The following is a 21,057-nucleotide window of genomic DNA, read 5'->3' as shown; positions in this document are numbered from 1 at the left end:
ATCCCCCTGGGAGTGTGGCCCCCTTGTGGGTGGGGTGTATGTCAGGGCAGACTCACCAGAAGAGGGTTGGCGAGAGCAGGGAGACTCAGGGAGAGGTGGACTCAGCGGGCGAGGTGGCAGGGGTTAGACCTGAGCCTCAGGAGACAGTCGGAAGACCCGCAAGCAGCTAGAGGGGCAGGAGAGAGACACAGACCGACGGGTCCGGCGGGCGGGCCAGGCCAGCCGACTCTAGGACAGTGACTAGGCGGGGGGCGGGGCCGATGAGGGGGCGGGGCCCTGCCCTGCCCTGCCCCAGCCCCAGCCCCACCTTCCCCTCCCCGGGAGTCACGTGGGGCGGGCGGAAGCGCCCGGGGGGTGGGCGCGCCCGGCCCCTTGCTGCGATTTGGCTGCGGCGGTGTAAGTCGGTGGCGGCGCCGGTACGCCTGGTCCCCGCTTGGAGTCTTTACTCAAAACAGGTCAGTGCGGCTGCCGGAGCCTCCCCGTCTGCAGGCCCCTCGCCACATTGGCCTGCAGTTTCCCCATTCTGCAGAAAGGAACGCCGAGGCCGCGCGCTGCTTCTGCTTCCCCGGGTCATCTTGTCTGTTTACCTTTTTGGGCATGGTGGTGGGGGTTGCCTCCTGAGGATAAGCGAGCGGGCCAGAGATGGTAGGGAGGGGGGTGAACCAGCGGGACCCGGGGCTTCCAGACCGTATAGCCCTTTGGCGTGAAGGGTCTCTGGAGTCAGCCGCCCTCGGGCGCCTTGGGGTTCCCATCTGTGAAGTGAAGGCTCCCACCTCGTTGGCCGCTGAGACCCTTACATTTCTGGAGATCTGTACGAACCTATGCCCTGGGCCTGGGGCTCCAGTGACCTTGGGCAGGCTACTTCCGGTCTCTGCATCTCAATTCCTCACCAGTAAATGGGGCATGGCTTCCCCAGAGCCCCTACCTGGCCCAGTTGCTGGTGAAAGGAAGTATGTGTTCAGGGAATGGGGTCACGCTGGGAGTGGAGTGGTTGGGCCTGGAGAGAGCAGGCTTGGGGTGCAGCCTGGGGGCAGGGGGTGGGTATTTGGTGCAGGGCCGGCGGGGAGGGGGGAATCTGGTCAGAAGCCATCACACTGTGGTTTCTGCTATATACCTTCCCTTCCCCCACATCCCATGTCCTGGGGAGCCTTCCCTGATCCCAGATAGGTGAGAGGGGGGCGCTTCAGGGCCAGACACCTGGGGGTACTCGGAAGGATTTGACTCTCTGGTGGGTCCCAGGGTCCCAGACTGAAGCACTCTTGATACCTGTTCGCAGAGAGTACCCAGAGGCCAGGCTGGGAGAGACCGCCCAGCAAGATCATCACAGGGTAGAAGGAGCCCAGCAAAGCCTTGAAGACAGGTGTGGACAGGTGCAGGCCCCAGGGGAGGGGATGAGTGGAATGGGCTTGGCAGTTAAGTGGCAATTTACAAGGATAAGGACCCTCCAAAGGCGGGGCGTAGCTTGTGCAAAGTCAGGAATTTGGATGGTGTGTCTGAGGAATGGCAGAAAGATGGGTGTGGCTGGCAGAGGTGTAGAGAGAACTCATCCTGTGTCCCATGCCTGGCTGGTGATTGTCAGGGCCGGGCCTGGGGACCTTGCTTCCCCATTGGCTACTTGCATATTGGAGTAGTTTAGGAAGGGGGTGTCCCAGGCAGAGTACCGGTGACTGATAAGGTGGAGGGGGCAGAGCCCACCAGGGCCCTGATTGCCCCCAGGTTTTGTTTTGCATTCAGGCCTCCCACTCAACCACAGCTTTATGCCCCCACCACCTGGGCTCCAGCCATGCTTCACACATCCAGCCTCAGCTTTTTGTACAGATTGTTAATCCTCCTCCCAACCCTCTAGAAGCTTCCTCCCCATTCAAATCCCCAGGTCCTTTGGGACTTCAGGTTTCAGAGATGGGCTGCTGTTGCCCCTCCTTCCTGCCCAGCCTTCAGTCTTGTGTAATGGCACAGCTTAGGAAGGGTCTCCTTGGAGCTCTGTGGGGATGGTGCCTGCAGAGCCGTGGGGATCACTGGGACCTGGGGCCCTGAGTCCTTGTGCAGCCACCAATCACTATGTGACTCTACAAGTCCCCAAATACCTCAGAGCCTCCATTTCTCCATCTGCAGGATGGAGTGATCAGCCCTAGCCTCATGCCCCAAAGAGAGACGGTGCTGGGGCAATAGTCAGGCCTATCTGCTAAGTCCTGTCTCCAGCATTGAGGGTTTGAATGAAAGAAAGAGAGAACCCAGGGGAAGGGGTCAGTTTAGAGGGGTTGGGGGGTATCTGAGAGCACCGGGGGCTAGTGGTGGACCAGGCCTAGGGCATCGGCTGGAGGTGGGGAGTCCCTTCCATTTTCCGGAGCCCTCTCTCCTTCCCACCCAACTCTCCCTTGGCTGAGCTCAAAGCCACCCGCCACTGCCCAAACAAGTGGCCTCTGTTCCCAGGGTAGGGGGAGGGGAGGCAGGCCCTGGGCTCCAGGCCCGCCTGTCCAGCGCTGACCCTGGCCCCCCGCCCCTCACTCTGGGTCTTAACCCTTGGGGGCCTGGACCTGGCCCTGGGCTCCTTGAGGGCTGGTGATTCTTGTTCACCAGCTGTCCCCTCTACCCCGCTTCAGGCTCCCAAGGGTTCTGTCACATCAGGAGGGGATGCAGTAGGAAATGGAGAAGGAAGGAGGGAACAAGGGCGGGGGACAGGCTGGAGCAGATATGGCCGTGGACACTTAGAGACCACTTGGCCTAGAAGCTTCTTTCACAGATGGGGAGACTGAGGCCAAGAGCTAGAGATGAGGGTAGGATCACACAGAGACCCCTGGTGGGGGTCAGGACAGGTTCTGTCTCCTAGTCTGGCCTCTCTGGGGGAAAGGGGAAAGAGGGAGAGGGAACTTTTTTTTTTTTTTTTTTGAAACGGAGTCTCGCTCTGTTGCCCAGGCTGGAGTGCAGTGGCACAATCTTGGCTCCACCTCCTGGGTTCATACCATTCTCTTGCCTCAGCCTCCTGAGTAGCTGGGACTACAGGCGCCCGCCACCATGCCCGGCTAATTTTTGTATTTTTGGTAGAGACGGGGTTTCACCTTGTTAGCCAGGATGGTCTCAATCTCCTGACCTCGTGATCCGCCTGCGTCGGCCTGCCAAAGTGCTGGGGTTACAGGCGTGAGCCACCGCTCCCAGCCGGGAGAGGGAACATTCTTTGTTGAGTACCTGCTGTGTGCTGGACACTGCACATTTGTCATCTAACGATTTACATAATTGCATAAGAGCATAAGACGAGCATCACCCTCCAATATCATAGTGGAAGTAACAGCCTTAGAGAAAGCTGAGTAATAACATCAGTGAGAATGAGGTCAGCAAACATGCCTATAGCACTGTTGTAAACAGTTTTATGCATATTAACCAATTTCACCCTGCCAATAACCCAAGAAATTAGGTAACATTCTACAGATAAGGAAACTGAGGCACAGAGAGGCTAAGTAACTTGCGTAAGAATACATTGGGAGAGTGGTAGAGAGACAGGGTCAGGACCCAGGTGTTCATTGCCTCCTTTGTGTGACTTCACTTTGATCTTACTCTTTGAGCACCTCCCAGGGCTGAGTGAGGTGCTTACCCCGGGTGGTGACTGAAGCATCCTTAAACAGTGTGTGACCCCAGCTAAGCTCACCCAGCCCCTCCTCTGGAGCAGAGTCCAGTCCCTCAGGCAGCTCTTCTCATTTCTTTCTCTGGTCTTGGGCAGGTTAGAGTCAGCACCCTCCACAGCCCTGTGCGGAGAGGTGTTATGTTTTAGAAAGGAGTTCTGTGCTAAGGGTGGCCACTCCAGGGGTCTGAACAGCATGAGGATTTGGTGGGTGGGGAGACATCCCCGTCCAATGTGCATGCCCCACAAAACTCAGAGGCTGCTGCTGAATCAACCCCAATGTCCCCAGCTCTGATCAGAGATAACATTTTTTCCACCTCCCCCCACCCCTGGCCAGGCCCCCAGACTGTATGTACATTCCAACCAGGGATCTGAGGAGGACAGTCCCAGCTGGAGGCAGATGACCCCAGATGTGAAAGATGGTGGGGGGCAATGCATGGATTGTCTTCCACATGGCCTTCCTGTGGAATGTCTCTCTTTCTCATCCTTGGGCCATAGTACAGAGGGGAAGAGCCTGTCCCATAATTAGGTCATCTGTCCTAGACCACTGGGACAGTCAGAGAGTGGCTGGGAGGGGACGTGGAGTTAAGTGACCAGTTCAATAACAAATCATTTTTTTTTTTTTTGAGATGGAGTCTTGCTCTGTAGCCCAGGCTCAAGTGCAGTGGCGCGATCTTGGCTCACTGCAACCTCCGCCTCCTGGGTTCAAGTGATTCTCCTGCCTCAGCCTCCCGAGTAGCTGGGATTACAGGCACACGCCACCATACCCACCTAATTTTTGTATTTTTAGTAGAGACGGGGTTTCACCATGTTGGCCAGGATGGTCTTGAATGCCTGACCTCGTGATCCGCCCGCCTCAGCCTTCCAAAGTGCTGGGATTACAGGTGTGAGCCACTGGGCCCGGCCAACAAATCATTATTTAATAGTAGTAATAATAGTAGCAGTAGCTATTCTTTCTTGGAAGCTGACTATGTGCCAGGCAGTGTGCTAAGCACTTTATATACTGAATTCATTTAATCCTCAAAATAGTCTTCTGAGGTAGGCACCATTCCCATTTTACACATGAGGAAACTGAGGTCCCAAGAAGTTAAGTGATTTGTCCAAGATCATCCATTTCATAGAATAGCTGGGAATCTACATTTTCCATTGCTTCACAGTGAAAACCACAAGCACTGGGAGGCATTGCAGACAGAGGAGATCTAAACCCAGTCCTACCCTGGGAATGCCTAGTCAGTGATAGGCAGAGACTAGAGGGCCACCTGGTCAGGTGACATTGCTGGTGACCAACTGTGGATCTGGGGTGCCCTCAAGGGTACAGGGGTATCCTGCTTGCAGACTGGACTAATTGCTGTCAAATCCTGAGCCCCCGTGGCCCTGGCCCTGGGATAAGCGTCTTGTGGAGGTCTGGTTTCTGCTATTGTCCTATCCACCTTGGCTCTTGTTCATACGGTGGTTCTCCCAGACCCCATTTTGCTGATGAGACTAAGGCCAGTAGAAGGTGGTGACTTGCCTGCAGTCTCTCAGCCACGGAAAGCAAGAGCGGGCCCTGGAACCCCGGCAGGGCGCTCTGAGGCCTACATTCTGCCTCTCTGCTTGAGGCCTGGTTGGGGCTTCCTGAAGTGTTGAGCTTCCTTCAGACCCTGCCCACACTGCCTTGTTACGAGGTCCAAGTCTTTTCTCCCTGACCAAACCGGGAACCTGATCCTGTTGGGGTGCCGGGGCTTTGCTACAGCAGGGTATCAGTAACTGAACAACCCTGGAAACATGGTTCCAGGGCCCAGAGACAGGGACCACCTATGGTCCAGTGTGTGGGGCTCAGGGTCAGAGGGGCCTAGAGGAAGATTCAGGCATCAGAGAGTCCTCCCTGAGGGGATGTGTTAAAATCTCCCTCCTGTCCTTATCCTCATTGTTTTGAGGGCAAAGGTAAAGGCAAGAGGGTGGGAGAAGATCAGGAGGGCCACTCCTCTGTCCCCATTCTCAGGGCAGAACCAGGGGCCACACCTGGAATCTTGGCTGTCAGTGGCCCTGGGGGAGCTTGGGCTGGCCCTGCCTCCTTCTGGCCAGGCCAGTGCTGGGGTGGCTTAACCCCCGGGACAGAAGACCAGGAGCAAGGCTGAGCTGCCACTGCATTTCAGCTTTTCAGGTGCCAGGGTCTCCCCTGCCAGCTTTCCTACTGGCCCAGCGAGCACTGCCCCACCCGGGGCATCCCCCTCTCTCCTCCCCAACCCATAATGCACAGGGCAGAGGTCTGCCTATAGTCAGGTGCAGAGTCAGGAACCCAGGGTCTGCCTCAGGCCTCTAGCTCAGTGAGAGACCTTTGGCTGGGCATTTATCTTTACTGTACTCAACTTCCCTGGAGCTTCAGGGAGGGGCAGTAAGGAGCAGCTCTGGGGATCCCCCAGGCTTACCAGCCCCCAGTTGTGAACAGGTCAGGACAGAAACCAACCAAATTGGGTAGGTGAGAGGGGGAGGGGGCTGGGGGGACTGGGCTGTTTTACTCCTCTCCACTCCCTTCTACTCTTCACACTGAGCAGCTAGAATTTTAAGATTCTGAGTCGAGATTCCAGGCTGGTGAGATTCGAGGATTTTAGGGTTTTATGTGCCTGTGAGTCCCAGCTTCTGAATTTCCGAAATTCTAGGTTCCGAGAGCCTAAAAAGCCTCGAGTTGGGCTGGGTCATCCTCAAGTTGAGGCTGAGGCACGTGCCATGCTTCAGCCAGGTTGGTGCAGACGGCTGAGGCCTGGAGAGTTTCTCAGTGCTGGCTGGTGGGTCAGAGGCACAGCTGGTCTCCAGGCGCCGGGTGCTCCCTGCATCTACCACCCCCAGCGCACACCTGGCTGTCTCCCCTTCAAGAAATCTGGGAACCCTATAGACTAGGTGGTAGCAGAGGGGCACTCAGTTATCTTGGCAGTGGGGAGAGATGGGCCAGGCCCCCTCTGCATTCACGGGTTGTAGTGGGGCTGTTCCCATGGACACTAGGGCGGGGTTGTGGAGAGGCTTGGGGAGGGCTGGTGGCTGGCTAATTCAAAGAGGAAGGTCAGGGTCACACTGCTGGCCATCGGGGCCAGTACGGGATGTGGCTCAGCAGACCCAGGTTAAGCCTTGAAGGGTCAGAGCCAGGCTTAGGAGCCTCTGCAGAAGGTGGTGGACAGAGATCAGGAGCCTGAGGGAAGGTATTGCTCTGCCTTAGGGTATAGAAGGCTGGGCTTGGCTGAGGGACTTAGGAGCTACCACCCCCAGCTGTTTCCGGTGCTGTCTGGACCTGTGGGCACAGCAGCTGCACTCGAGGCTGCAGGTCAGGAGCAGCTCTGCCCCTCAGAGAAGCACAACCCAGCCAGGAGCCCAGCCAGGCAGTCGTCCAGGAGAAGGACACTGACAGCCAAGATTCCAGGTGTGGCCCCTGGTCCTCTCCACCTTTGGGACATGACACAGGTGCCCTTTGGGACACAGAAGTGTCTCTTGGAAGACTGCCTGGCCAGGCTCCTGGCGGGGTCGTGCTTCCCAGCCCCGGCCTGCAGCACATCCCTCCAGTGGGTACTCCATGCGGGTATGGTCAGCATTCCTCATGGGTTGGGGTAGGAGGGGCCCAGTTCTGCACCCCTTGATGTGTGAGCTGGGCAAGGCTTTCACCTACTTGAAACTTGATCTCTCTGGTGGCCGGGCGCGGTGGCTCACGCCTGTAATCCCAGCACTTTGGGAGGCCGACGCGGGCGGATCACGAGGTCAGGAGATCAAGACCATCTTAGTTAACACGGTGAAACCCCGTCTCTACTAAAAAAAAATTAGCCGGGCGTGGGGGCGGGCGCCTGTAGTCCCAGCTACTCGGGAGGCTGAGGCAGGAGAATGGCATGAACCCGTGAGGCGGAGCTTGCAGTGAGCCGAGATCGAGCCACTGCACTCCAGCCTGGGCGACAGAGCAAGACACCGTCTCAAAGAAAAAAAAAAAAGAAACTTGGTCTCTTGGTCTCTTTAGTGGGGACCTTTATCCAGGTGGGCTGCTGTGTTGGTTTGCAGCTTAAATGCAAGTTTGTTCCCAGTGGCCACAGTGTGCCTGGTAGGGGGAATGGGCCACCCCTTTCCACTCCAGGAGCAGAATTGGAGACTGACACTTTTCCAGATGATAACAGGAAAGCTCTGGGGTAGTGGCTCCCGTGCTTGGTGAAGGGGTACCAGAGCCTTGGCTAAAGGCTTCCCTCCCCTGCTCTGCCTGGGGCTGCTCTCTTCCTTCTCTCTCTTTCTCGGCTCTAAAGATGGACATGCTAAGCCTAGGAAGTCTGAAGATCCAGGGGGTGTCTAGTGGTTCTGTTCCAGTTTCTGTTCCACGGACATGAACCAGGACACTCATTTGCCTCTACTGCCTGTGGCCTGAAAACCTACATTTCTCAGTGCAGAACTGGCTTAGCCCACTTGGATGTATGTGGCGGGCAGGGGAGGGAGGTTGCTCCAGTATCTCTAATGTTGCCTGAGGCCCCCTCCCCAGTTCTTCCAAGGAACAGGCTGCTGGAGATATCTGAGCTCACGCTCAGGGGCCAAGGTCTGAGTCATGGTCCTGACTTGCCCGTGTGGCCCTGGCTAGGTTCTTGCCCCTTCCGGGACTGGGACTTACTTTCATTTCTAGAAATGTGGAAGGTTGATTTGGTGGTTCCTAAGTGCCTAAGGAGCAGGTGGTTGGGTTGTGTGGTACTGGTCGAGAAGGCAGGGCTGGGTAGTAGAACTATAGTAGAACTATAACTGGGTGGGACTGGGTGGAATGGGAGGCACCTCGTACTGGGAGGCTGGAGGCTGGGTTCTGGCCACACTTTGGCCACTGATTTGCAGTGGCAAGTTGTCATTTGCCTGGCTCTCCATGTGTAAAATTGGGAAATGTTCAATCAGTCAACAGATATTCACTGTGTGCCACCTTTGGGACACAGGTATCCCTGGTCTTGCCTGAGAAAGCACCCAGCCAGGGTTGGGGGTGAGAGAGTATGTATGTGACAGACACAGTCACAGATGGTGACATCTGGTCTGATCAGGGCTGTGACTGTGGGAGTCAGAGACTGCTTCCTCGAGCAGGTGGCACTTGAGCTTGCAGGGTGAGGTAGAGAAAGATGTTCTAGGCAAAGGGAACTGGGTAAGCAAAGGCTTGGTGGTGAAGTGCTGGTGTTGGAGCATGAGAGTGGAGGAAATGAGACCAGAGGGGAGGGGCAGGTGGCAGGAGCCGGTGGGTGGAAGCCCCTTGAGCCGCACTGGGTAATGGGGGGTCAGGCGAGAGGTAGGCAGGCAGGAGAGGTAGCCCCTGCCTGAGGGCTGGGGGTTGGTCTCAGAGACTCCTAGAAGTCTGGGGTGGTTCTGCCCTGGTCTGGGGAATGGTTGAGGGGGTCTGAGAGTCACACTTCCCCTGTGTGGGTGAGGGCATCCCCAGCAGTGCTTATGGGGCCGGCCCAGCAGGAAGTGCTAGGGCAGCCTCAGAGGTCAAAAGAAGGGACAGGCCTTGCCATGGAGGGTGCCGGGGAGCCTCAGAGTCAATCTCCAGCTCCTAGACCTCCAGGCTGAACCTTGACACCTGCCTCCTTCAACTCTCCCTCGCTCTGCCCATCTCTCCAAGCAGCCCCTGTCCCAAGCCTCCTGAGCAGGGTGAGCTGGGGTCAGGCCCTGACCGAAGGCCTCCCAGTCCAGCCCTCTGCAGACCCTGCCCCTGGCCACCCTCTTCTTGCCTCCGTGTGTGTGTCCAGCCACAGCCACTGTGGCTCAGGAGGCTTCCTGGGGAGGGATTTGAGGTGGGGGTTGGGGGTGGGGGCACTTCCGAAGGGTGAGCAGCAAAGGCTGAAAACACTGGAAGGTGCCACATATTGAGTGCCTGCTCAATATGCCTGCAAGCCAGGCCTTTGTAGATTTCCATTCATACATTTCACAAATATTATCGATTGAGCATTTTCTTGACGTTGTCCTAGCCATGGAAGATACAACTGTGAATAAGACAAGGTCTGTGCCTCTCAGTTAAAGAGTCTGACTTTAACAAATATCCATATAAGGCAGTGTCCGGTAGTGATAAGTGGGATGCTGAAAAAGGAAACAGAGTAAGGAGACAGAGGCTAATGGGGTGCTTTTTAGGATAGAGTGGTCAGGGAAGAAAGGCCTTGCATTTGAGGAGGTGCCCGAATGGGTATGAGGAGTCACGGAGATGCCTGGGCAAGAACATTCCAGCCAGAAGGAGCTCGGGACCCAGCAGTTGAGTGGGGGCACACAGGGACAGGTTGCACAGGCCTGGCAGGCCGACTGCTAGCTTTGGCTTTTACTCTGAGGGAGGTGGCAAGTCACTGGGGAGTGTGAACTGATCAGATTTGAGATCTGCTTCATCCCTCCCTCACAAGCCTGCAAGGTGGAGCTATCCTAATTCCATTACACAGATGAGGAAACTGAGGCTCAGAGAAGTTAGATGAATTCCCAAATCCCACAGCAGGAGGAACCCCTGCCTGCTGCCTGTCTGTCACAGTGTGCTCCATCACCAGAGCACACTGCTGTCCTCCATGACTTCCTGTTGTCTGGACAGTAAGGACCGGGGTCTTAGCATGGCCTCAAGGCCCTTCTCAGTCTGCACTCAGCCTCCCTCTCCCTCTATCACTTAACCTCCCCTTCTCCTCCCTGGGCCCTACCTGTCTCCACGCTGTCCCCTTGAGAGGACCTTTGATTCAGATTCTGGCTCCTGAGTGACTGAGCCAGTTACTTAACCTCTCTGAGGCTGTTTCCTAATCTGTAACATGGCCTGAAGCCACCTGCTTGCTAGGTTGTTGGAAGGATTTTATGAGGCAATCCATGTGATATGTGTAGTGTGGTGCCGGGTAGACGGTAAGCACTGCATAAACACGACCTTTTGTTGCTGCAAGCAGGGGTGGCCGGATCAGGTGAGCAAGTTCCAGGGCTCCCTGTGGGCCTGCTGGAGAATGGAGAGGGAGACTGAGTCAGGGAGTCTTCCCTAGCTGTTGTCTGATTATATAGTCAGGAGACTGAGGTCACACATCAAATTGGAGGCCAAAGCCTGTGGGGCTGGTCCCCGTCTCCCTCTTTCCCTTCTGGTCCTAGTCCCGGCCCCACCCATGTGGTCACCCTCCCCAGCCAACACAGGCAGCTTCCCCTTTCACGTGCCAGCAGTAAGGGACCCCCTTATCTTCTGTCTTCTGCATTCCAGGGGCCATCTAGAGAGTAGGCAGGTCTGGGTCCCTGTTCCCCTGTACCCCTAGTTCTGGGGTGCAGAGGAGCCCACCAAGTCCCTCCTCCTTGGTGGGCAGGAGCTTTAGGTTTCCAGTGAGCTCACAGAGGAGTCAGCTGGCAGCCTCCCCTTCCCTCTTGGGGCAGGGTGGGTGCTGGCCCTCAGCCCCCAGGGCACGTGGTGAGAGTCTGTAGCTTGAGCGCTGGTGTCACTGGGTCTGTCCACTCCCGCTGCCTGTGATTCTGTGGTCAGCCCTGTGCACTCCCACCCTGCTGCGGTCAGCCCTGTCTCTTCCTGTTTCTGCCTCATTTATGGTGTTCGGAGTCCCCCTCCTGCTCCCCCTGGGGGCAGCGGTCACAGGAGGATCTTCCTGGAGTCATCCTGTGGCTCCTCAGGCTGCCCCTTGCCCTCTGTGGGAGGAGTTGTCACGGGAAGTCCCCAGCCCCTGTAGAGTGTGTCTGTGCCTGAGGGCCAGGAGCCAGGCCAGAGCCCTGTCTTGCTGGTGGTGGGAGCGCCCCAGGTCTCTGTAGGTGTGGGGCTGGTTGAGTCACCTTTCTAAGTGGGAAGGGCCTGAGCTAGGCCGAGGGTGAGGACTGGGAGAGTGGGGAGGGTCCTAGGGTGGGGCTGTGGAGGGTTGGGGTCAGGAGCTATGCCATGTATTAGATGAGCCCAGTGGGCTCATCTAGAGTATGCCCTGGTTGCAGGGGGCAGAGGCAGTAGGCAGCTGTGAGGGCCCAGAAGTCCAGGCAAGCTGAGAGGCCTGGGTTGAATGGGGGCAGCGTGGATGCAGGGCAGGGGTGTGCCCAAAACATGGTAAACAGGAAGGAGTTGGGGGAAGGGACAGTGGTCCCCAGACCCATTAGGGGTCGGGGGTATGTGGTGGGGCCAGAGGGGCATAGTATGTGATAGACTTTTTGACAAAGCCTAAAACCAAACCATTTAACTTTCAGCTTCATTTATTTGCAAGTGAGGTATGTTAGACATTCCTGAGTCATCCCACACCTCCTTCCCTACCTGACCCTCTTTTGGGTTGGGGCTTGGACATGAGGGGCCCCTGGGTGAGGCTTAAGGTGTGGTGGGTGAGAGTCAGGGCCAGGGTGGGGTCTGATGGTGTCTTGAGGACAAACCTTGGGGACCCTGGCGTCTCAAGTTTATTAATGAGCCTCAGTCCATTTCCCATGTGAAAGTCCGAGGGCTGCGCTCTGTGCTGCTGGCCACCAGTGCCTGGGAGGGAGACCTTATTTGATTAGCTTTGTCTTAGACCCTTGGGAGGGTAAGTTGGGGGCAGGGAGGGGGCTTTGGGTGTCAGTCTCTTATTTTCCATCCAGATGGCCTAGGAAATTAGCAGTTTCTCTTATAATAGTTCTGTTAGTAATCTATGCATGTTATACTTAAATGATAAAGCTACCTTATAATGATGGTTTTGGGGATCAAACTGGAACAAACTCAGTTGTAATGACTTAAAACATGTTTATCATTGTTTTCTAATTATAAAAGTGATACTCAATTGTGAAAACTTGAAACAGTGCAGACATGAAGGTTGTAGAAAGTGAAAGTCTTTCAAGATTGGGGTTGGAGTTAGCGTGAGGCCTGAAAGTGGGGTCAGCAATGCTTACTGTCCCTTAGTCTTTCATGTCCCTTAGTCATTAATAAAACTGTGGTTTAGCATTTTATTAGGGTGATGCTGGTAGGGTTGCTGCAGGAAGGTTGTTAAAAGGTCCTGCCTCCCACCAGGTCCACTGTGTGTGGGTGTGCATGTTGTGCACTGCTCAAAGGTGCCTGGCAGGTGTGTGGAAGTGAGGGCCAGGAGAAGGAGGACTGAAACCCAGCCTGTCCTCTTCTTGCTCAGCTGCTTCCCTTGGTGTGGGGCTCCTGGAAGAAGAGGAATCTTTTTCTTATTTGCCTAAAGGCCCCACCTGGGTTGGAGACAGCTCTTCTCCCCCCGCTCCCCACAGTCCCCAAGGGGAGCTGGTGAGTTCATTGTATGATGGGAGTGTGCCGTGCCGGGGCATTCCAGGGGAGGTCCAGAATGCCGTGGAGTCAGGTCTGGTCTGGAGCTCTGCAGGGGGATATGGCTGGAGGTAGGCTGTGGTAGTCATTGGTGTCTGGGGTAACCAAGAACCTCAGGATGTGGAGGGAGTCTAGCTCAGAGCCTGGCTACAAGCCTAGCACCCAGGGTCAGGACTAGCCAAGACCTTAGGGCTAGGGACAGGAAGTGACTGCCTGACGGCAGAGGAGTGAGCAGAAGAGCACACTGGCCTCCAGTACACATGCAGTGGCATGTCATGGTCATCTGGGTGCCAGGCTCCAGGAGGCAGGGAGTGACAACTCTACTTTGTGGAGGGGGAACTGAGGCTCAGAACATGATGTGACTTGCCCAGGGCTTCAGACAAGAAATGGTGGAGCCAGGACTGGAACCAGACTTGCCTTGCATCCTGGGTGGGGACGGGGCCCAGGCCTGGAGCCCAGGGACATTGCTGATAGACCCCCAACTCCCCACCAGCTAGCTGAGGCAGCTCTTCATTCCCCAGGCCCTGGGGCCCCACTCAGTCCTCACTGCCCTGAGGGGCTGCTCCCCATCAGCCACCAGCTCTCCGGAGACCCCAGAAGACAGGCCACACCACACATGGGCCAGGACAGGACTCTCCTGGTGCCAGGGAGAGTTATAGGGCAGAGATGCGGCCTAGGGTAGGACAGGAGACCCCAGTGTGCCTTCCTGGGACTGTTATGTGGTGGCCACCAGTCCCTGAGAGATGGAAAATAGGCTGCTTGGCCCAGGGATCGGTCAGCTGCCCACTCGAAGGCTGTACCTGCTGCCTTTCCTGGCAGGGCTGGAGGGAGGTGGCTTCTACAGAGGCGTGGGGGCCACTTCTGCACCCTCTGGGTTGGGAACCCAGCCCCCACTAGTTCCTCATATCTACGGAAGTGCCTCTAAGACTCTTGCCTGAGTGAGCGGAGCCTGGAGACGGCCCAGGAGGGCAGCAGACCGAAGGGACCCTATGCAGAGGTATCACCTGGTGACTGGGCCGGGGAGGGGGCCAAGGGTGGGGTATTGGGCTGTGGGGTTGTTGCACACAGTTGAATTACTGGTGGGGAGCTGCGTGTGGTGGGAAAGGGCAGATCTGAGGTGTGGCCATTGGGTGGGGTGGTAGGTTTGTGTGGCCCTGGGAGATGTGTGGCCCTTGAGGTAGTGTGAGGTGTGCATTTGTGGTACCGGTGGGGTGTGGTTTGTAGACCCAGGCCTGGCCAGAGCTGGCTGTGTATGTTCTTGGTTCCTGTTGGGGAGCTCCGAGGAGTTTCCTGAGGTCTGGATGCTGGGGTCACTGCCCCGCCTGCCTGTGCTGGGACAGCTGGGCCCAGGGTAGGGGATGAGGCTGTATAAGGGAGGTGGTGGTGGACAAGCTGAGGCTTCAGTTAGGACCCCTAGCCTGCCTTCCTCCCCTCCTTGCTCCCCGTAGGGCTAGGTCTTTCCTTGAACCCAGGGCAGAGCCCTGTGCGGAGGGGAGCTGAGGATGCAATCAGGGGAGGCGGCCTGGCCAAGAGGACTCCAGAGCTGGGTGTGGAAAGGGTTAGGACCTTTAAGGCTGCCCTGATCCAGGGCTGACTCATGCAAATCAGAATGCAAAACAGTCTCAGGGAGGCTTCAAGAGAGGGCCACACCCACATGGTCAGCAGACTCTGCAGGTGACGGAGGGCCAGCCATTGAGCCTCTCTCTCTAAACATCTTCTGTTCCCACCCCACTGACATCTCCTGTCGCCAAATTCACCAGGTCCTTTTCTGTCCCTGGGCTTTGCACACCCAGTCCCCTTTGCCTGGAATGGCCTCCACCTGGCCACCTCCTACTTATCCTTCAAGGCCCAAGTCAGGGGTTCCTTCTGGAACCCCTTCTGGAACCCCTTCTGGAACCCCTTCACCAGACAGAAGCAGTCACGTCCTCTGAAGGCCCCGTGAGCTCCAGCAGGTGACCTGGTGACTTTCTACCTCACACAGCTTCCATGACATTGACATGGAGAAGAATCATTGACATGGAGAAGAATCACAGGCCTTAGGGTTGTTATAAGAACGAATGCGGTGGCTCACGCCTATACTCCCAGCACTTTGGGAGGCCAAGGGGGGAAGCTCGCATGAACTCAGGAGTTCGAGACCAGCCTGGGCAACGTGGCAAAACCCCATCTCTACAAAAAGTACAACTATTAGCCAGGCATGGTGCATGTCCCTGTAGTCCCAGCTACTCTGGAGAGGCTGAGGTAGGAGGATCACTGGAGCCCAGGAGGCTGAGGTTGCAGTGAGCTGAGATCACACCACTGCACTCCAGCCTGGGTGACAGAGTGACCCTGTTTCAAAAAAAAAAAAAGAACAAATGAGATGAAGGAGAAAATCTAGCAGGGGCTGGGCACATAGTTGCCAAATGGTGTGCATTTAGGGAAAGAAGGAAGCTGGAGGGTGCCTGTCTTTGGCTAAGGCTCTGGGTCATCTTCTTGCTGGGCTGGTGAAACAGGTCACTAGTCAGTAGTGGGTAGAGATATTACCATGGAGTTGCTGGGCTGGGACAGAGAAGGGGTGATGAGATTTGAACTCTGACCTTGGGGTTGAAATGGTAGGTAGAGGACAGAAGGGCAAAAGTTTTGGTTCCAGCAAGAAGAACTCAAGCCAGACGTGAAGAAGGACTGGCTGACAAGGATTAGAGATTCCAGGCGACCCTTACCTCTGGACTGGGACTGAGTGCACCTGTGAGCCCAGCCAGGTCCTGGGCACCACTGTGGACAGCAGAGGAGATAAGAAGCGGTATGGACTCTCAGGATACTCCAGGATACATGGGGGATTGGGTGGAGGTGGACCCTCACAAACAAGCAACCAAAGAGAGAGCAGAAGCAGTGCTGAGATGTGGGGCTCAGCCTCAGAGGACTAGGAGCTTGAGGGGGCAGTCAGGGCAGACTTTTTGGAGGAGGCGGCCTGGAGCCACCTGAAGATGGGAGGATGTGGTTTACTCACTCATTGTCAGCAGACAACTTTGGGGGCTCCCTGTTTGCCAGGCCAGTGCCTACTGTGAGAAGTGACATGGAGGAAGTTGTGGACAGGGCCAGCCCAGCCTGGCTGGGGGTTGGGGTATGTCACTGACAACTTGAGCAAGTCACTTCCTCCCTGTGGGTGTTTGTTTCTTCATCTGTAAACGTCAGAGCTGGATGAAGTTGAATGACGGACCAAGGAGTGCTCAAAGGCACTGGGAACCATGGAAAGGCTTTGAGCAGGGGTGGGACTGTAGTTGGCACAGTGGAGAGACGCTGGAGGGACATGAGAGAGAAGGAGAGGCAGGATGGGGGTGTGGGGGTGCTGAAGCCTGACTGGGCCCTTGGGGTGGAGAGGAGGGAAACCCCTCAGCTCTTGGCTGTGCTGTCGCAACAGGATGATACTCCTTTCTGCCAGGTCCCTGCCTTCCTGAGGATGAGGACTCAGTGACGTGTCATAGCAGCTGAGGGGCTTAAACCTCCAAACTAGGGCTTGGATTAGGGTAGAGCAAGTGAAGCACTTGCCTCTGTTGCAGAATTTGATGGGGTACCAAAAAGCTCAGTAATTAGCTGGGTTTGGCCATGAGATCCTGTGGTCCCCGCTGCTGGGGAGGGGGAGGTGGGAGGATCACTTGAGCCCAGGAGGTTGAGGCTGCAGTGAGCCATGATCATGCCACTGCACTCCAGCCTGGGCAACAAAGCGAGACCCTCCCTGTCTCAAAAAAAACCAAAAGATAACTAAAATGTAAAAGCAATAACTATTTATTTAAAAAAGGTCAGTATTCAAGGTATATAATATTTAATGCCATTTAAAAAATAAAAATTAATGCCAAAAAATCCATGATGAGCAAAATATAAAACATTAACATTTTAAATTAAGAGAGGACCAGTACTGATGATTCTGTCTTTGCCTTAGGCTGCAGTGTGGCTTAGCAGGGCACTGCTCTGAACTTCTTTTTTCAATTTGCTTCTTTCTCCAGGAAGCCTTCCCTGACCCCAGCCTGGTTGAGGGCCCCCTGGGCTGTTTTCACTGGCTGATGGTATCTGATCCCTTCCAGCCTGAGGTTCCTGGAGGGCCAGTCCAGGTCTGAGGTCTGGTTTATGCTTCCAGTGCCTTGAACAGGGCTGTTCCAAAGAGGTGTCAGTGCCGAGTCGCCATGTCTTTGATCTTTGCCAGATGCCCTTAGTGCAGGAATAGGAACTTGAGAGAGGCCCAGTAGGGAGCCAGGCTTTTCTCAGGGAGATAAGTAGTTTCCTGTTTCCCAGACCTGGTCATTCCAGTGGAGTGGTTTGGACCATTATCTATCAATCTGTGTTAAACGCTTAGCACAGTGCCTGGCCTGTATATAGCAGGTGCTCAGTTTTTGCTTTTGTTTTTGAGCTGAAGTCTTACTCTGTCTCCCAGGCTAGAGTGCAATGGCACGATCTCAGCTCACTGCAACCTCTGCCTTTCAGGTTCAAGCGATTCTCCTGCCTCAGCCTCCCGAGTAGCTGGGATTACAGGCACCCACCACCATGCCCAGCTAATTTTTTGCATTTTTAGTAGAGACAGGCTGGTCTCGAACTCCTGACCTCAAATGATCCACCCGCCTTGGCCTCCCAAAGTGCTGGGGTTACAGTCATGAGCCACTGTGCCGGGCCCTCAGTTTGTGTTTTGAGAGGCCGTGAAGAGTGGTTAAAGGTGGATAGCCAGGCTGGTGGCTCACGCCTGTAATCCCAGCATTTTGGGAGGCAGAGGCAGGTAGATCACTTGAGCCCAGGAGCTCAAGACCAGCCTGGGCAACATGGCAAAACCCCATCTCTACAAAAAAATGGAAAAATTAGCCGGGCGTGGTGGCACAAGCCTGTAGTCCCAGGTACTTGGGAGGCTGATGTGGGATAATTGCTTGGGCCCAAGAGGCAGAGGTTGTGGTGAGCAGAGATTGTGCCACTGCACTCCAGCCTGGGTGACAGAGCGAGACCCTGTCTAAAAAAAAAAAGTTGAGAGCTACAGTCTTCAGTATGAATAGAGTGTAAGCCACAATGCAATTTAAACTGTCCAAGTGAAATTAATGTTAATAATATATTTCATCATGTAAACAATAGGGAAAATTATTGAGATATTTTGCATTCTTTTTTGTGTGTGTGTGCTCAGTATTCAAAATCCACTGTGTTCAAAATCTAGCACATCATATTCCAGGGACCACATTTCAAATGTCCAACAGCCATGTGTGGCTACTGCTGGCTGCTATTGGACAGCACAGGGCTAGACTATATTCATACTGCCTCCTTCTTAGGTGTGTGGCTTTGGAAAGTTATTTAACCTCCTTTTATCTCAGTTTCTTCATCTTAAAACAGGGATAGCAATCATATGTATCTCCTAGGGCTGCTGTGAGGCTTTAATGAGTTAATATAAAGTGCTTGGATACCTGGCATACAGTAAGCACTGTTTATGTGGTCTCTTTTTCTTGTTTCAAATTGTTGTTTGAGTAGCACTGCCATTTTTGCCAGTGCTTTCATCTGAAGTGCTAGCTACTTAAAGGTTGTTTTTTAAATACTCACTTTTGGGCTGGGTGCAGTGGCTTATACCTATAATCTTAGCACTTTGGGAGGTCAAAATGGGAGGATTGCTTGAGGCCAGGAGTTTGAGACCAGCCTGGGCAACCTAACGAGACCCTGTCTTTACAAAAAATAACAAAATTAGCTGGGCACAGTGGCGTGCACTTGTAGTTCCAGCTACTCAGGAGGCTGAGGCAGGAAGATTGCTTGAGCCTGGGAGTTGGAGGTTGCAGTGAGCTATGATTGCATTACTACACTCCAGCCTGGGCAACAGAGCAAGACCCTGTCTCAAAAATAAAATAAGGCTAGGTGCGGTGGCTCACACCTGTAATTCTAGCAATTGGGGTGGCTGAGGTGGGTGGATCACTTGAGGTCAGGAGTTTGAGACCAGCCTGGCCAACATGGCAAAACCACGTCTCTACTAAAAATACAAAAATTAGCCAGGCATGGTGATACGCAGCTGTAGTCCCAGCTACTCAGGAGGCTGAGACAAGAGAATCATGCTTGAACTTGGGAGGTGGAGGCTGCAGTGAGCCAAGATTGCGCTACTGCACTCCAGCTGGGGCAACAGAGTGAGACTCTGTCTCAAAATAAATAAAATAAAATAAAATAAAATATTTTAAAAATGTATACCTGTTTTAGCCCTATCCTAGGCAGTGATAATCATGGAGTTTACTTAAGATAAATACCTGTTTATGTGTTTGTAAGATGTAAAATGTTCATGAATACCTGCTGAAGCCATTATGCAGAGCACAGCAGTTTTGAAGTTAACCCTAGTGTTGGCAGACCTGACTGTTCCAGGCCCTGGGGAGGGAGACCTGTCCATGCCACTCCACTGGTCTCTAGCCCCACAGAGCCCTGGCCATCTGCATAGCAAGAGTGGTGGCCTGCCTAGGGGTATCCTATTCTTTCTCCTGCCTAGAAGCATCCCCTTTTGGTCTGTTTTCCTCAACCTCCGCTACATATTTAGGGGCAGGGCCCTGGGGTTGCCTGCCCCTGACTCAGTTACCCTACTTGTGCCCTCAGGCCACTTCATGGTCCCCAGGCTTAGCGGAGAGGGTCCTGTGTCCCTGGGTCCTCTAAGGTCCCCCACCTCTCCTGACAGGCTCTGTGTCAGGGAGACCTCTTTAGTCATAGGGCTGCATTGTCCCTTCCTCACCCTTCCTGGGGCTGTCCCTTCCACAGTCTGCCCCTATACACATCCCAGCACTGGTCTTGCAGGGCCAGAGAGTGGGGAAGTCCTGACTCCTCTTTACCACCTTTGCGGCCCCCACATCTGGACAGGCCTATCTGTCTGCCTTCTCCCTCCAGGAAGGCCTTCCTCTGGTCTGACTTCTGTTGCCAGCTTCCATGAGCATGAGGTTCCCTGAATCCTTTCTTCTTCCCTCTTCCTTCTCTTCCTCTTCTTCCACCTCTTCCCCATCTCTTCTTTTTTCTTTTCTTTTTTTTGAGACAGGGTCTGGCTTTGTTGCCCAGGCTGGAGTGCAGTGGCTCAATCACAGCTCACTGCAGCCTCTACCTCCTGGGCTCAAGTGATTCTCCCACCTCAGCCTCCTGAGTTCCTGGGACTACAGGCACACACTACCACACCTGGATAATTTTTGTATTTTTGTTGTACAGATGGGGTCTCCTTATGTTGCCCAGGCTGGTTTTGAACTCCTGGACTTGAATCCACCTGCCTCAGCCTCCCAAAGTGCTGGGATTACAGGCGTGAGCTACTGTGCCTGGCCCCCATTTCTTCTTTCCTTTTCCCTGTCCCTCTCCCTCTTCCCCTCTCCTTCTCTGGCATCTCATAGTGGCCTTGCCTCACGGGCTTTCTCCTCCATCCCTGTCCTTGCAGCTCCCACCTCAGGCCAAGATGAGGAGCCCTTCAGAATAGCTGCTGTCTCTGGGAGGACCCGGGCGTCCTTGGCAGCCCAGCTGGTGAGTCAGGAGGTGGAGCGGTGGGAACAGGGCTGGCTGTGGCACACTAGGCCTTAACATTGAGGTGGGGGGAGGCTTGATGGAGGCTGACACCTGATAGCCTATTTTCCATTTTGAGAACTGAGCTTGAGAGGCAGAGGGTGAGGCCCAGAGAGCTTGCTACGAGCCTCCCAGCAGGCCTTGGAACCTTGGAACAGGGTGGGGGTACGGGACAAAGGGACAAGGCAGGGGCCAGCAGGCTGGATTGCAGGTCCGTGTGTATGTATCTCCTCATTGGATTCTCCTCCCTGCCTGGCAAGTTTTGTTCCCTTTCTCATTCTCGGGCTCTATTCATGGTTATCACATTCCCTTTTAATTTTTATTTACTTTTTGGAAAATGATACAAAATTTAAAAGATACAGAAGGGTATAGTGTCTCCTGTCTTCCCAGCTGTCAATTCCCCTCCCTAAACTCAGTTTCATATGTATCCGTCCAGTTTTCTGTGTTTATATTTGCATATATATAACATATGTATATTTTTTCTTTTTCTTTAACCGAGATGTTTACATAACACTGTTCTGCATCTTGCTTTTCCACTTAACACATCTCTAATATCATTTTATATGAACTTTAGAATCTGCTGGTCTCAACAAATTCCAGCTGGTAATTTTAGTTGGGATGCTGTTAAAGTTTTAGCTTAACCCTGGAGGAACTGACATCTTTATAATGTTGAAGTGAAAAGTCTCCCTTTCCTCAGAGGTGGATTTCCAGGGAAGCTGGAGTTACAGGTGCAGGGCTCCTTCCAGGA

General features: G+C 54.4%; 1 protein-coding gene across 9 annotated transcripts in view; it reads left to right on the top strand.

The window, feature by feature from the left end:
- The first annotated feature begins 337 nt into the window (after positions 1 to 337).
- The window catches only part of ARAP1 (ArfGAP with RhoGAP domain, ankyrin repeat and PH domain 1), a 67,479-nt gene continuing 46,759 nt past the window's right edge, over positions 338 to 21,057 (top strand). For 7 of the 9 annotated variants that reach the window (XM_063728195.1, XM_054526009.1, XM_063728197.1 and 4 more), the window contains exons 1-2: positions 338 to 455; positions 20,188 to 20,270. The gene's annotated coding sequence lies outside the window, so the exon portion shown is untranslated. Of the gene's footprint in view, positions 456 to 13,701; positions 13,810 to 20,187; positions 20,271 to 21,057 lie in introns of those variants that run through there. The other 2 variants (XM_063728193.1, XM_063728192.1) reach the window with 2 other exon arrangements.

The sequence above is a fragment of the Pongo abelii genome, chromosome 9 (assembly GCF_028885655.2).
Source record: "Pongo abelii isolate AG06213 chromosome 9, NHGRI_mPonAbe1-v2.0_pri, whole genome shotgun sequence".
Classification (NCBI taxonomy): domain Eukaryota; kingdom Metazoa; phylum Chordata; class Mammalia; order Primates; family Hominidae; genus Pongo; species Pongo abelii.
This window is presented reverse-complemented; position numbering and strand designations above follow the sequence as displayed.